Source organism: Macaca mulatta, chromosome 12 (assembly GCF_049350105.2).
Source record: "Macaca mulatta isolate MMU2019108-1 chromosome 12, T2T-MMU8v2.0, whole genome shotgun sequence".
Classification (NCBI taxonomy): Eukaryota; Metazoa; Chordata; class Mammalia; order Primates; family Cercopithecidae; genus Macaca; species Macaca mulatta.
The window spans coordinates 7,780,157-7,794,465 of record NC_133417.1 but is presented as its reverse complement, the minus strand read 5'-3'; positions in this window follow the sequence as shown (position 1 = coordinate 7,794,465).

Sequence of the window (14,309 nt, the reverse complement as noted above, 5' to 3'; positions counted from 1 at the left end):
TGAAATTAAGACAGAAATCAAGAAATTCTTTGAAACCAATGAGAACAAAGACACAACATACCAGAATCTCTGGGGCATAGCTAAGGCAGTGTGAAGAGGGAAGTTTATAGCACTAAACAACCACATCAAAAAGAAAGATCTCGAATTAGCAAATTAGCATCACACCTAGAGGAACTAGAGGAACAAGAAAAACACAACCCCACAGCTGGCGTAAGACAGGAAATAACCAAAATATAAGAGCTGAACTGAAGGAAACTGAGATGCCAAAAACAATATAAAGGCAGAGCAAGATGGCAGAATAGAAGATTCCATTGCTCATCCTCCATGCAAGGACACAAATTTAAGAACCGTCTGCACACAAAAAAAGTACCTTCGTAAAAACCCCAAATCAATTGAGCACTCACAGTACCTGGTTTCAACTTCACATCACTTAAACAGGCACTGAGGAAACAGATAAAAAAAAAAAAAAAAAAAAAAAAAAACAGGCTTGAATTGCTGATGCCACTCTTTCCCCCAAACCCCACCCTGGCAGCAGCAGCATGGTGCAGAGAGAAACTTTATGTGCTTGAGAGAGGGAGAGTGTAGCAATAATGAGACATTGCACTGAATTCAGTGCTGCCCTGTTACAGCAGGAAGTAAACCAGACCGAACTCAGCTGACATCAACCCATGGAGGGAGTATTTAAACCAGCCCTAGGCAGAGGAGAATTGCCCATCCCAGCAGTCAGAATTTGAGTTTCTGCAAGTCTTACCACCTCAGACTGGAGTGCTCTGGGGCTCTAAATAAATTTGAAAGGCAGTCTAGGCCACAAGGACTGCATCCCTAGGCAAGTCCTAATGCTGAACTAGGCCCAGAGCCAGTGGACTGGGGGTTTGGAGGCACACAACTTACTGATCCACCAGCTGGGGCAGCTAAGGGAGTGCTGACATCACCCTTCCCCTAACCCCAACCTGCACATCCTGCAGCTCCAAAGAGAATCCTTCTTTCTAGTTGAGGAGAGGAGAGGGAATTGTGGGAATAATTGTGTATTGCATCTTGGATACTAGCTGAGCCTCTCAGTAGTGTAGGGCACCAGTGAGATTCGTTTCCAGGCCCTAGATCTTGTTCTTTTCTACACACTCCCTAAATCAGAAGGGAACCCACTGCCTTGAAGGAAGAGCCCAGTTCTGGCAACACGCATCACCTGCTAACTGAAGAGCCCTTAGGCCCTGAATAACTAGTAGTGATACCCAGGTACAACCTGCAGGGTGTTGGGTGAGTCTCTGAGATTTGCGGGCTTCAGGGGAGACTCGGCACATTGCCAGCTATACTGACTGACTATGGAGAGAGATTCCTTTTGCTTGAGAAAAATGGAGGGAACAGTAAAGGGTACTTCATTTTACACCACAAGTACTAGCTGTGCCACAAGGGGATAGAGCACCAAGCAGGCTGTTGGGATCCACCATTGTAGGCGTTGGCTCTTGGACAGCATTTCTGGACTTGCCCTGGGCCAGAGGGGAGCCCTAAAGGGTGAGTCCTAGTCCAGGCAGCATTCACCACAAGCTGACCAAAGAGCCGTTGGACCTTAACGGAACATCAGGAGTAGCTCAGCAGTATTCCCAATGGGCTCGTGGTGGTGGGGGCCACGGGGTAAGAATCCTCTGTCTTTGGAAAGTAGAGAGAAGAGTGGGAAGGACTGCATCTTGTGACTTGAGTGCCAGCTCAGCCGCAGTAAAATAGAACACCAGGTAGACTTCTAAGCTTTTTGACTCTACTCCTTCTCTCCCAGATGGCAACTTTGGACCCACCTGAGGCCTCAGGGAACTTGTCAACCTGAAGATAAGGATGCAAGCCTGGCTGGCTTTGTGACCTGCTGATCGTAGAGCCTCAGGGCCTTGAGCAAACATAAGCCACAGCCAGGGAGTGGTTGTAACCACTCCTTGGGGTAAGACCCAGTGCTGTAGTGACTTCAGTTCTGATCCAGTGCAGTCCTGGTGGTGTTGGCAACAGGGCTGCTTGTGTCACATGACCCCCACCTCCTGGCGGCTTCGAACTGAAAGAGAGCTTCTGTTTGTTTGGAATGAAATAAGGGAAGAGAACAAGAGTATCTGCCTAGTAATGAAGAGAATTCTTCTGGATCTTGTCCAAGACCTTGTACCTCTATAAATCTATAAGAACTACAGTGTTAATGGTCTTGGGGGTGCCCCTGAAAGCAAATACAGATTAGATCACAACTTCTAAGTCCTTTTGAACATCTGCAAAGCCTTCCAAAAAAGGATGGGTACTGAGCTTATTAGTAATACTAATACTGAGAAAAATACAATAAATACCTAACTCTTCAATACCCAGACACCAAAGAACATCTACAGGCATCAACACCATCCAAGAAACCATGACCTCACCAAATGAACTAAATAAGCCACTAGGGACCAATCCTGAAGCCACAGAGATATGTGACCTTTCAGACAGACAATACAAACTATCCGTTTTGAGGGAACTCAGGAAATTCAATATAACAGGGAGAAGAAACTTAGAATTCTATCAAATAAATTTAACAAAGACATTGAAATAATTAAAAAGAATCAAACAGAAATCCTGGAGCTGACAAATGCAATTGACATACTGAAAAATGCGTCAGAATCTTTTAATATGAGGACTGATCAAGCAGAAGAAAGACTGTGTGAGCTTAAAGATAGGCTATTTCAAAATACGTAGTCACAGGAGACACAATAAAAAAATTTCAAAAATGAAGCAAGCCTACAGGATTTAGAAAATAGCCTCAGGGGCAAATCTGAGAGTTTAAAGAAGAGGTAGAGATAAAGATAGGGATAGAAAGAATATTCAAAGGGATAATAACAGAGAACTTCCCAAACCTAGAGAAAGATATCAATATCCAAGTACAAGAAGGTTATAGAACACCAAGCAGATTTAACCCAAAAAATACTATCTGAAGACATTTCATAATCAAACTCCCAAAGGTTAAGGATAAAGAAAGAATCCTAAAAGCAGCAAGAAAAAATAAACAAATAACATACAATGCAGCTCCTCCAATACATTCGGCAGCAGACTTCTCAGTGGAAACTTTATGGGCCAGCGGAGAATGGCATGACACATTTAAAATGCTGAAGGAAATAAAAACTTTTTGCCTTAGAATAGTATATCTGGAAAAAAAAAATCCTTCAAACATGAAGAAATAAAGACTTTCCAGGACCAACAAAAGCTGAAGGATTTCATCAACACCAGACTACAAGAAATGCTAAAGGGAGTACTTCAATCAGAAAGAAAAGGACATTTATGAGCATTAAGTAATCACATGAAGGTACAAAACTCACTAGTAATACTAAGTGCACAGCAAATCAGAATATTATAACATTCTAACTGTGGTGTTACAGTGTTATTAGAAAACAAAAATCTAACAGTCCAACCAAAAAGGGGCAAAATATTTGAATAGACATTTCTTAGAAAGAAGACAAATTGCAAACAGCTATGTTAAAAGGTTCTCAACATTATTTATTGTCAGGGAAATGCACATCAAAACTACGATGAGATGTTATCTCACTCCACTTAAGATGGCTTATATCCAAAAGACAGGCAATAACAAGTGCTGGTGAGGATGCAGAGAAAAGGAAACCCTTGTATATTGCTGATGGAAATGTAAATTATTCCAACCACTAGGGAGAACAGTTTAGAGGGTCCTCAAAAAACTAAAAATAGAGCTACCACTCTACTGTATACCAATACTGCTCCTAGGTATATTCTCAAAAGAAAGGAAATCAGTATATGGAAGAGATATCTGCACCACCATGTTTATTGAAGCACTAGTCATAACAGCCAAGACTTGGAAGCAAACTGAGTATCTATAAACAAAAGAATGGATAAAGAAAATCTGATACATGTTATGTAACAAATTATTATTCAGTACCATAATAATTATTCACAACGAATTATTCAGTACTAACAAAGAATGGTATCCTGTCACTTGCAACAACATGGATGGAACTGGAGGTTATCATATTAAGTAAAATAAGCCAGGCACAGAAAGACAAATATCACATATTCTCACTTATCTGTGGGAGCTAAAAATTAAAACAATTGAACTCATGGAGATAGCAAGTAGAAGGATGATTACCAGAGGCTAGGAAAGGTAGTCAGTGATGTAGGGGTGGGGTAGTGAAAAGTGAGGATGGTTAATGGATGCAAAAAAGTATTTAGACAGAATAAATAAGACCTAGTATTTGCTAGCACAGCAGGGTGATTATAAAAAATAATTTAATTGTAAGTTTAAAAATAACTTAAAAAGTATAATTGGATTGTTTAAAACACAAATGATAAATTATCGAGATGACAGGTATAATATTTACCCTAATATGATTATTACACATTGCATGCCTTATCAAAACATCCCTTGTAACCCATAAATATATACACTTAGTACATACAAAAATTTTAAATGTAAAATTAATTAAAAAGAAAACAAAAGGGTTTGGGTTATTGAAAGAGTAAATAAGATTGATAGACTGATAGCTAGACTAATAAAAAAAAAGTGAAAAGATCCAAATAAACACAACCAGAAATGACAAATGGGACATTACCACCAACTGCAACAGAAATACAAAAACCTCTCAGAGACTACTATAAATACTTCTATGCATACAATCTAGAAAACCTGGATGAAATAAAAAAAAAATTCTGAAAATATGCCAGCTCCCAAGATTGAACCAGGAAGAAACCGAATTCTAAACAGACCAAAAATGAGTTCTGGAATTGATTCTGTAATCAAAAGCCTACCAACAAGAAAAGGCCCAGGACCAGACAGAATCACTACTAAATTTTACCAGATACATGAAGAAAAGCTGTATTATTCTGGCTGAAACTAGTCCAAAAAATTGAGAAGGAAGGATTCTTTCCTAACTCATTCTAAGAGACCAGCATCATCCTGATACCAAGAGCTGGCAGAGAAACAACAAAAAAGAAAATGTTGAGCCAGTATCCTTGATAAACATAGATGCAAAAATCCTCAACCAAATACAATTTTATCACATGTGTAAGTTATAGCATCCACACCCAGAATCAGATACTGAACAGTTTCATTATCAGAAGGATCCTTCATGTTTCCTTTTTATAACCATAGTTCCCTCACAGCTAATCCCTGGCAATCAGTAATCTGTTGTCTATTTAAAAAATGTTGTCATTTCAAAAGTTACATAAATAAAATCATACAATATTTAATTTTTTAGATTAGCTTTTTTCACGCAGCATAACTTCCTGAAGATTTATCTAAATAGTAGTGTGAATCAATAGTGCATTCCCTTTTACTGCCCTTTTTATACGGTATGTGCGTTACATGTTTTTTTGAACACTTACCTGTTGAGACACTTCTATACTAATGCCAATTTTTTATCATTATAAATAAAGCTACTATGAACATTCATGTTCAGGTTTATGTGTGACTACAAATTTTCGTTTATCTAGAAAATGTCCAAGAGGGCAATTTAAGAGCAATATGATAACTCCATGCTTAGTTGAAACTAAAAAAATATTCTAAACTTTTTCTAAAGGGGCTGTACAATTTTATATTCCAAGGAGAAAATATATGAGTAATACAGATCCTTTGTTTTCTCAGTAGTATGTTGCTGTCGCTATTTTTTATTTTAGCTATTCTGATAGTTATGCAGTGATATCTCTTTGTGATTTTAACCTGCATTGCTGATCACTAAAATCACTCTCTTTGTGATTTTAACCTGCATGCTGAAATCTTTTCATCTGCATATCTGTCATCTGTGTACCCTATTTGGTGAAGTGTCAGTTTATATATTTTACCCATTATCTAATTTGATTGCCTCTTTTGTTACATTTTGAGTTTTGAGAGTTATTTTTAATATATTCTAGATACCAGTTTATTACTGAATGTGTGCTTTGAAAAATGTCTTCTCTCACTCTTTAATTTGGTTATTATACTTTTTACATGTGTTTCAAACAGTGAACGTTTATAATTTTAATGAGACAAATGTATCTATTTTCTCTGTATGGATCGGCTTATAATATCAAGTCTACAAACTCTTTGCCTAGACCTAGATTTTAAATATTTATTATTCTTTTACCCAAAAAAACCACCTTATTTTACATTTAATTCTATGATGGTCATATTTCTATGTCAACTTGATTGAACTACAGGGTGCCCAGATATTTGGTTAAACATTATTCTAGATATGTCTGTAGGGGTGTTTTTGTATAAGATCAATATTTGAAACTGTAGCCCTGAGTAAATCAGAATGCCCTCTCTAATGTGGAGGGGTTCTCATTCAATCCACTAGAGGCTTGAATAGGTAGAAGTAGGAAGGTAGAAGTAGGAAGGATTCTCTTTCTCAGACTTTCTTTGAGCTGAGACATCAGTCTTCTCCTGCTTTCAGGCTTGAACTCAGATGGGAACTTACACTACCGACTCTTCTGTTTCTTAGACCTTCAAATTCAAACTGGAATTTATAATTGGCTTTACGCATATGTATGTGTATGTAAAAGTATATACATATGTGTATAACTTATGTATCTTATACATACATACATATATATAATACTCTCCTGTTTGTTTCTGTGGAGAATACTGTCCAGTGTAAACTCCAAAATTCAATTTGAATTTACTTTTGTGTAAGGTGTGAGGTAGTTTAGATTGAGGTTTGTATGTTTCTTTTTTGTTTATTTGTTTGGCCTACAAATTTCAATTGCTCAAGCACCACTTTTTGAAAAGGTAATTAATAATCCTTGGCATTGCTTACTCATCTTTGTCAAAAATCATTTGAAATGACATCAAAGGAGCTCCACAAAATGTGATTCTAAATAAAACACTGACCAAAAATAAAGTAAATATCAACATTTAAGAACTCTGGAAATCATCCAAAGGCTTGCAACAATCCAAGGACCGTTTATTCATGAAAACATTTAATCTCAGTAAGAACATTAAGTTTTATGGCATTTTAACTTCTTATATTCCACGTACCCTGTCTCTAGCTCTGCAGTTGCCTTGTAAATAATAGTTTCACAGTCATGGGAAAACCCAGCAACTGATAAGCCATGGGAGGGGAAAAATAAGTTCAGAGCTCCCCCAACAGCAGCATTCTCAAAAAATAGTCATAATTTGATCTTTCTGGAAGTTCTCTGAAAACTCTTACTTAGCGACAGAGGCTCTAATGGCCACAAGGAACAAAGATACAAATTCTACAAAATCAGTTCGAGAAAGTCACTAAACAAACAGCAACAATAAAAAAATAAAAAATAAAAAAAAAAAAAGCAGCAACACCACCAAATCCTCAGCACCTCTAAATTCCAGAACTGCCAAATGAATTGTTTTAAATATCCAGTTTTCAAAAACAAATTACAACATATACAGAGCAACAAGCACAGGAAAAAACAGTGAATGGAAAATATCCTTAAGGATGTAGACTTACTAGAGAGACATTAAATCAGCTATTTTAAATATATTCAAAGAACTAAAAAGAAACAATGTATAAAGATATAAAGAAAACTATGATACCAATTTCCCAACAAATGAGAATATCAATACACAGAAATTATATTCTTTAAAAGTACCAAATATAAATTTTTTAGTTAAAAAGTATACCAACTGGATGGAAAAATTTACTGGAGTTGCTCAACAGGAAATTTGAGCTGAAAAAATAATAGAGAATGTTAAGATAGATCCACTGAGATTGTTTAGTATGAACAACAGAAAGAAAAAATAATGAAGACAAATTAATAGCACCTCAGAGACCTGTCAGACATTAGCAAGCACATCAGCAAGCATAAAATGAGAATCATAGAAGAAAAGAAGAGAAGAAAAAGTGAAGAAAAAGATATTTAAAGAAATAATGGATTAAAACTACAAAAAGTTATGGTAAACATCCATTCACATATTCAAGAAGCTCAATAAACTTCCAAATAGGATAAAATAAGACATCCACAGCTAGACATATCCAAAATCCAGCTGTCAAGAAACAAAGGCAAATATTTCATCTTGAAAGCAGCAAGAGAAAGGCAGCTCATCAAAAACACAGAACCCCAAACAAGATTAACAGCTGATATTTTCAACAAAAATAATGCAAGCCAGAAGTCAGTGATATAACATATTCAAAGTGATGGAAGAAAATGACTGTCAACCAAGAATCCTATATCCAAAATATTTTCCTGAAAAAGTTAAGGAAAAGTTGAGACATTCCTAGATAAATATAAGCCAACAAAATTTATTGCTGTTTCATGTACCCCACAAGAAGTACTAATGGATGTGCTTAGGCTTTAAAGAAAAGACACTTGATAGTAACTGAAACCTACATGCAGAAATAAAGAGCACCATTAAAGGTAAGTACATAGGTAAATATAAAGAGTATAATTGTATATTTTATTTTTAACTCTCTTCTCTGATTTAAAAGACAAGGGCATAAAGTTAGAAGTGTAAAAGTGTTTATAGGCATATACTGTATAAAGATGTAATTTGTATAATCATCATAGCACAAAGTAGTGAGGACGAGATAAAAGCATAACAGCAAAGTTGATACTGATAAAATATATATTTTAAAAATTCATATCCAAATTATGAATTTAATTTGGTATTGCTAACTATATACATAATTTTAAATATATATAATTTTAAGTTAAGATGTTAATTGCAGTCCACAGAAAAAGCACTTTTTTAAAAGCCTCAAAAATATAGTTAAAAAATGGTTCACCATATAACATCAATTTAGCAAAAAGAAATAGCAATAAATGAAGAAAGAAAGAAAAAGCTATGAGATATAGAAAAAAATAACAAAATTGCTATTTACTTTAGTTATCAGTAATAACTTTAAGTATACTGAAAATGGATTAAACACACCATTAAAAAGAGATTGGCAAAATGGATTAAAAACTATGACCTAATAACATGTCTATAAGAGACACAACTTAGATTCAAAGACACAATAAATTGAAAGTAAGAGAATGGAAATGATATACTATGTAAATGCTAAGCAAAAGAGAGACTGAGAGGTTAAGACTAATAAATAAAATACTATTTATACAAAAATTGTTACTAAAAACAAAGAAGGATTTTTTTGTAATGACAAAAAGGTCAGTCTATCAAGAGTAAATAACACTTATAGACATACATGCACCTAAAAACAGAGCCCCCAAATCCATGAAATAAAGATTGAGTAAATTTAAGAGAAATACACAATTCAACAATAATCATTGTTGATATCAATACTCCATTTCAAATCCAAAACTGTACAGAAGATAATCAAGAAAAGAGAAGATTTGAGTAACACTCTAAACTAACTAGACTTAGCAGACATTTATAGAAAACTCCATCCAACAACAGCAGAATACCCCTATTTCTCAAGTGCACATGAAACACTCTCAGAATAGACCATATGTTAGAACATAAAACAAGTCCCTATACATTTGAAAGGATTGAAAACATATTAATATGCTCTCCGACCACAGCAAAACAAATTAGAAGTCAGTAAAAGAAGGACATTTGTAGAAACTAAGCACTATATTCTTTAATAACTAATGAGGTCAAGAAAGAAATATCTAAGGAAATTAGAAAATACAACATAACAAATTCTACTAGATGCAGCTAAAGCAGTGTTAAAGTGAAATTTTCAGTTGTAAATACTTACATTGAAAAATAAGAAATGCCTCCAATCAATAACCTAATTATCTACCTTAGAAAACTGTAATAAGAAACACAAACTGAAACAAAAGCAAGCAGAATGAAAGAAATTTAAAATGAAGAATAAGGATAATAAGTGAAATAGAAAACAGGAAAACAATAAAGAAACTCAATGAAAACAAAAGTTGCACTTTTTTTAAAGATCAATCAAGATGACAAAACTTTAGTAAAAAGAAAAAGGCTAAGGGAAAAAAAAGACGATTAAGTTACTAATACCAGGAAAGAAAGGGAACATTACTACTGACTTTCTAGGAATAAAAAAGGATTATAAGGGAATACTACAAAGAACTGTATGTCAAATATTAAACAACCTAGATAAAATAGACAAACTTATAGAAATAAACTTTAAAAGCTGACTCAAGATGAAACAGAAAATCCAAATAGAACTACAAGTAAAGAAATAAAATTAATAATTGTAAAACTTCTCACAAAGGAAAGCCCAGGCCCAGGTAGCTTCACAGGTGAATTCTACCAAACACTCAAAAGAAAATTATTACCAGTATATTACAATATCTTCCAAAAAAGAGAATAAGAAGGAATATGTTTCAATATATTGTATGAGGTGAACATACACTGACACTAAAACCAGACAAAAAAAATTATAAGAAACAATAGACATTAATATTACTTAAGAATGTGGATGCAAAAAAAACCTCAATAAGACATTTGCAAACTCAATCCAGGGATATATGAAAAGTATTATAAACCCAAACCAGTGATATTTTTGTCAGGTATGCACAGTTTATTTAACATTTAAAAAGCAATCAATGTAATCAAATCCATAATCATATTATAGACAAGTTTACATTCATATGCCTAAGGGATATACATAAAAAGCTATTAAACTTAATAAAAGACTTTAGCAGAAGGACATGAACAAAATGAAACCCTAGGGATCTCCAAGCTCTCATTCCCTGACAAAAACACCAACAAAACAAACAGAAGCTGTTAGAACCAATATTGTAAGAGCTCTTAAAACTAATCAGGGCTTATAGCACCCAAGCAAATACCCAATCAAGAAAAAAGCTATCTCCAAAATGGCAAAAGATGTGTGTGGTGTCTTCATTCCCCCTTGTCTCACTATCTCCCCAGCGTGGTGGCAGTCTTGGTCTTGAGCAGCAGCTACTAGGTTCCCCTTGAAGTGGAGGGAACAGAGCAGACCTTATTTGCAAATTATTATGTACATCTGTTCAAACCTGGATGGGGGATATTTGAAGGACTAATTCATTCATCTCTGTCTCATTTAACTAGGAACACAGATGGGGAAAGTGGCAGGCACTACTTATATAGATACCAGGGGACAACAAACCACAGATGCCTGGGGCAAGAGATTCTGGGTGGGGACACACAGTAGACCATCTAAGTCATGGAGAAGAAGCTGGGGTAATACCTTTTTGGGAAATTAGGACATGCAAAAGCAGTTGCATATGTGGGATAATTTAGAAAGCCACATGTATGCCGCAGCAAAATGCATGGTCTGAAAAGTGCTGAGAAGCCTTCAGCCTTCACCTTAGGCTGATCGCTAGGTTCAGAGGAAGCTGAGCTAATGGGTGAAGAATTGATCTAGCACAGAGTCTGGGTACAAAGTCTGGGAGAGATAGTTTTCATGTGTGTGTGTGTGTGTGTGTGTGTGTGTGTGTGTGTGTGTGTGTGTGTGTTTCAGCTTCTGGCATCCAAGGAAATCTCTGTAAAAACACTAACTGAATATGAGCTAAAGCAGACATTTCAGTAAGCACATGTAACAAGAAATAGTATTTTCATAAATAGTTTAGAAACGTTTCAAAACAAATAAACTACTACAGTCTTCAACAATTTCTAAAAACCTAGCAAATCCTGGTGTCATGAACTGAATGTGGCCCCCCAAATTCATATGTTAAAGCCCTACCCGTACCCGCAGTGTCATGGTGTTTGGAGATGGGGCCTCTAGAAGGTGACTAGACCTATATAAGGTCATGACAGTGAAGCCTTCATATGGGATTAGTGGCCTTAGAAAAAGAGAAAGAGAGAGAGATACCTCTCAACGAGCATTAACCAAGTAAAGGGCATGTGAACATATAGCAAAAAGGCTGCTGTCTGCAACCCAAGAAAACAGAGCACTCACTAGACATTGACCCTTCTGGTACCTTGAACTTGGACTTCCCAGCTTCCAGAACTGAGAGAAATAAATTCCTGCTGTTTAAGCAACTCAGTCTGTGATATTTTGTCATAGCAGCCTCAGCTAAGACACCTGCAAAAGGGGAAAATCTAATTGCCAGAGTTGCCACATTACAACAACTAAATGCCCAATTTTGGAGAACAAAAAATCACAGAGCATGCAAAGAAACAGGGAAAAAAAAGACACATTCAATAAAATAAGGTAAATTGACAGGCACTATCTGTAAAGAAGCCCAGACACTGGATTTTTCTAGACAAATACTGTAAAGGGGCAACACAAAGTATTTTCCTCTGCTGCTCAGGTATTTTTCTTAAACGCATGTGCTGATAAATGCACAGTTGAGGACTCAAGGGACTTTTCTGGAGGGCTGTAGAGCGCTCTCTCTCTCTCTCTCTCTCTCTCTCTCTCTCTCTCTCTGGAGCTCTCTGGAGCTCTCCTACCCATTTTGGTGCTCTGCCCTGCTATTTCTCACCTCCTTGCACACCCTGAAATCCCGGCACTGTCTCCTTAACTCAGGAAGGCCACTGAGCTTCACCTGGGTTTCCCCTTCTTAAGGTGTGCCCTGAAACGCCTGTCCAGGAAGTAAGGCCAAGCAACCCCAGTTGTGCTGTGCTTCCTGAGGTCGGCTAGCCAAACACCCTTGTTTTATATCTTCTGTCTGGTTTGTGTTATTGTTTGTTCAGGTAGGAGAATAAATCCAGCCCCTATTTTATTTTTAATTTATTTATTATTATTATTATACTTTAAGTTCTAGGGTACATGTGCATAACGTGCAGGTTTGTTACATATGTATACTTGTGCCATGTTGGTGTGCTGCACCCATCAACTCATCAGCACCCATCAACTCGTCATTTACATCAGGTGTAACTCCCAATGCAATCCCTCCCCCCTCTCCCCTCCCCATGATAGGCCCCGGTGTGTGATGTTCCCCTTCCCGAGTCCAAGTGATCTCATTGTTCAGTTCCCACCTATGAGTGAGAACATGCGGTGTTTGGTTTTCTGTTCTTGCGATAGTTTGCTAAGAATGATGCTTTCCAGCTGCATCCATGTCCCTACAAAGGACACAAACTCATCCTTTTTTATGGCTGCATAGTATTCCATGGTGTATATGTGCCACATTTTCTTAATCCAGTCTGTCACTGATGGACATTTGGGTTGATTCCAAGTCTTTGCTATTGTGAATAGTGCCGCAATAAACATACGTGTGCATGTGTCTTTATAGCAGCATGATTTATAATCCTTTGGGTAGATACCCAGTAATGGGATGGCTGGGTCATATGGTACATCTAGTTCTAGATCTTTGAGGAATCGCCATACTGTTTTCCATAATGGTTGAACTAGTTTACAATCCCACCAACAGTGTAAAAGTGTTCCTATTTCTCCACATCCTCTCCAGCACCTGTTGTTTCCTGACTTTTTAATGATTGCCATTCTAACTGATGTGAAATGGTATCTCATTGTGGTTTTGATTTGCATTTCTCTGATGGCCAGTGATGATGAGCATTTTTTCATGTGTCTGTTGGCTGTATGAATGTCTTCTTTTGAGAAATGTCTGTTCATATCCTTTGCCCACTTTTTGATGGGGTTGTTTGTTTTTTTCTTGTAAATTTGTTTGAGTTCTTTGTAGGTTCTGGATATTAGCCCTTTGTCAGATGAGTAGATTGCAAAAATTTTCTCCCATTCTGTAGGTTGCCTCTTCACTCTGATGGTAGTTTCTTTTGCTGTGCAGAAGCTCTTTAGTTTAATTAGATCCCATTTGTCAATTTTGGCTTTTGCTGCCGTTGCTTTTGGTGTTTTAGACACGAAGTCTTTGCCCATGCCTATGTCCTGAATGGTACTACCTAGGTTTTCTTCTAGGATTTTTATGGTATTAGGTCTAACATTTAAGTCTCTAATCCATCTTGAATTAATTTACGTATAAGGAGTAAGGAAAGGATCCAGTTTCAGTTTTCTACTTATGGCTAGCCAATTTTCCCAACATCATCCTGATACCAAAGCCTGGCAGAGACACAACAAAAAAAGAGAATTTTAGACCAATATCCCTGATGAACATCGATGCAAAAATCCTCAATAAAATACTGGCAAACCGGATCCAGCAGCACATCAAAAAGCTTATCCACCATGATCAAGTGGGCTTCATCCCTGGGATGCAAGGCTGGTTCAACATTCGCAAATCAATAAACATAATTCAGCATATAAACAGAACCAAAGACAAGAACCACATGATTATCTCAATAGATGCAGAAAAGGCTTTTGACAAAATTCAACAGCCCTTCATGCTAAAAACGCTCAACAAATTTGGTATTGATGGAAAGTACCTCAAAATAATAAGAGCTATTTATGACAAACCCACAGCCAATATCATACTGAATGGGCAAAAACTGGAAAAATTCCCTTTGAAAACTGGCACAAGACAGGGATGCCCTCTCTCACCACTCCTATTCAACAGTGTTGGAAGTTCTGGCTAGGGCA